We start from the raw sequence: 3,586 nt of genomic DNA, 5'->3' as shown, positions 1-3,586 counted from the left end.
TCGGGCCAACGGCGGAAGGCGTCGGCTATAGTACACAAAATTATGGGAATCGGGTGGAATTCCAGTTTTAATGCCGTAAAACTCCAAAAAGTGAAATTTGGTCGTGGCGGTGCGGTGACTATGGTTCCTTATTTGGTAATTGATATCCTGGAAATATATTAGGCAATCTAGGCCGGGGGACCGGGCCTACGGCGGAAGGCGTGGGCTATATAGCACACGAAAATATGGGAATCGGTCGGAATTCCAACTTTAGTGCCATAAAACGCCAAAAAATATAATTTGTTCATAGAAAGGCGGTGACTATGGTTCCTTAGGTCGTATCTGATGTTCAAAAATAATATTAGGCGATTATGGTCCAGGTGCCCGAGCCCACGGCGGAAGGCGTGGGCCATATCACACGAAAATATGGGAATCGAGCGGAATTTCAGTTTTATGGCCGTAAAATACCAATACATGTAATTTTGTTATGGCCGGGCGGTGACTTTGGTTCCTTAGGTAGTACTTGATGTCCCGAAAAAATATTAGGTGATCTTGGTCCATGGGCTCGGGCCCACGGCGGAAGTCGTGAGCTATATAGCGCAGGAAAATATGGGAAGCGGGTAGTATTATTGTTTTATCGCCGTAAAACGCCAAAAAATATAATTTGGTCATGACAAGGTGCTGACTATGGTTCCTTAGGTCATAATTGATGTCCTAATAAAATATTAGGCGATCCGGGTCCGGGAACCTGGGCACATAGCGAAGGCTTGGGCTATAACACACAAAAATATGGGAATCTGGCGAAATTCTAGTTTTATGGCCGTAAAGTGCCAAAAAAAATAATTTGGTCATGGAGGGGTAGTAACTATAGTTCCTTATGTTGTATTTGATGTTCCGAAAAAATATTATGCAATCCGGGTCCGGGTGCCCGGGACCGATGGGTAAAGGCGTGGGCTATAGCATATGAAAGTATGGGAATCCGGAAAAATTCAAGTTTTATGGCTGCAAAACACCAAAAATGTAATTTGGTCATGGCGTGGCGGTGACTATGGTTCCTTAGGTCATATTTGATGTCCCGTACAATACACGAAATTATAGATATCGGTCGAAATTCCAGTTTTATTGCCATAAAATGCCAAAAAATGTAATTTGGTCATGGGGAGGGGGGTGGTGACTATGGTTCCTTAGGTCGTATTTAACGTCAATAAAAATATTTTAGGCGATTCATTTCCGGGGGCCCTGGTCCTCGGTAGGAGGCGTGGTATATAGCATACGAAAATATGGAAGCGGGTGGAATTCCAGTTTTAATGCCGTAAAATGCTAAAAAATATATTTTTGTCTTGGCGGGGCGGTGACTATGGTTCGTTAGTAGTATATGATGTCCTAAAGAAATATTAGGCGGCCTGGGTCTGGGTTCCCGAGCCCAGCACAGAAGGCGTGGGCTATAGCACACAAAAATATGGGAATCAGGCGGAATTACAGTTTTATGGCCGTAAAACGCCAAAAATATAATTTTGTCATGGAAGGGTAGTGACTATTGTTCCATAGGTCGTCTTTGATGAGCGGAAAAATATTAGACGATCTGGTTCCGGGGGACCGGGTGTCGTGCCCCCTTTTTCCCTTCTTTGATGAGCGGAAAATCGGGTTTATGATATTTGGTATAGGACAATTCATTCCTTTTGGGAACGGGGTTTGCAATTTTGAAGAATCGGCACCTAATGATTTAAGGTGCATTAGGACACCTATAGGGTTCATTTCTAACTATATTTGGTAACCAGAGATAGGGTAAGGACTTGAAATTATCCCAAGGGGAATGTGTTAGGCACCCCTCAGGATCCACTAGTGTGGTTCCCGGCAGACAGTTTTTATGAATTTGTACAAATAGGCAAGTATTGGCTCAAATAGAGGGGATTTAAGTTTAAACACACAAGAGTTTGAAAACAATTATTGAAAGGCGAAATTTTTGAAAAGAGTTACAATCTAAAGCATGCTTATGAATGTAAGAAAAAGGGGGATGGAGTGTCCCAGGTTTGTTTGTAATATGGATCACATCGATGCAATACCCGGTATGACACTCCTCAATAGAAGGGCTACACGTGGTATTAGCGCACCGGTCATCATACCCATTTCTAACCTTTCCCACCCCGTAAAGGTAATTAGAGCGATGATTGGTCTCGACTCTTATTGCATGCTGCTACCCGTCCCTTCCTATCAGTCCCGGAGGAATTTTAGGACTCCTATTCCTAAAAGAAGGAGGTTCTAGGCAGACCTCAGGTTTAAAGGTAAAAATGCTAAAGCGACATACAAAACATATAAGACTGCAATTAGGGGGAAACATGTAAGCAGATAGAAGGCTCAGTTATACCTCCACAATTAATGCACATAGACAACATGACTTTTTGAAGCAGAACCAAATTTATTATATGACTCAGATAAGAAGTCCAAATCAGGCCTGCCTGCTGGTTGCAGCAGTTAATAATTAAACAAAGGCAGTTCTGTTTTTAGTCAGGTTATTACCTAAGGCTTGCCTAGGCATAAAATAATATGCAGTAGTTATTCAGCGTTATTAAGACAGATGCAGATTATTATTACCTAAAACATGCTGTTCTAATCGCAAAAATTGTTGCCAATTTATTTCAGAAAAAACACAGTGCAAAAATTATTACTTTACTACTTTTTCATGAATCAGTAGTTAACTAGGCATTTTGACGAAATGCAAACAATATCCTAGACATGATATCTAATATGCACATGCAAATGGCAGGGTTGTTAAAGAAACAGAGTCCCTAAGGCATGATTTCTAATTACGCATGGGTTGTAGAATTATCAGAATATAACTTTGTGAATACAACTTTTATACCAATGTATTTATTGCCCTAGGAGCAGGATTTCTAAGCGATAGAGATAAAACATGGATTAATGAATGAGATGCTGAAAGTAAGAAACATGAATCCTAAGAACATGATTTCTAATGCATTGTATGAATTCCTAGACATAGTTTCTATTGCACAATTTTGGAATATAAACCTAATAACATGTTTTCTACCCTTTAACAACTATAGCATGCCTATTTCCCATCCCTTTTCACTAGCCAACCCCATACTTGTTTACAAATTATTACAAACCAAATGATTGAATTACATAAGAAAAATGTAAAAAATAAGAAGTTACAACCATAGGAAGCCTGATTCTGACTTCCTCTCTGAGTTATGGAATAAACCACCTCAAATACCAATATTATTCCAAAGCCCTTCTCATATCTGGGTGTATCAGAGTTTCCTAAGAACCTTAAGGGATCGCGGGCAGTGCTCACACCCAGATTACATACCCAAGAGAGAGTGAGTGCAGTGTGGAAAAGCCAACCCTTATGTGTACAAGTTTAGAGGGAGCTCAAGTGTCCCAAAGCAAGGGTCACACAAGAGGGGCAGAACCTAGGTTATAAGAGTATAGTGAAAGTGCAGAGCACATATTGAAAGGGATTTGTTTAAAAAGCTGGACTGATAGTACATTTTGAAAGCAATTAGTAACGAGGTGATTGAATCAATTGTAGTAGTAAATAAAACTCAAAACTCCTAAGATGGGATCACACACAGAATCAGTAGTCACA

This window comes from Nicotiana attenuata, unplaced genomic scaffold, assembly GCF_001879085.1.
Source record: "Nicotiana attenuata strain UT unplaced genomic scaffold, NIATTr2, whole genome shotgun sequence".
Taxonomy (NCBI): domain Eukaryota; kingdom Viridiplantae; phylum Streptophyta; class Magnoliopsida; order Solanales; family Solanaceae; genus Nicotiana; species Nicotiana attenuata.
This window is presented reverse-complemented; position numbering follows the sequence as displayed.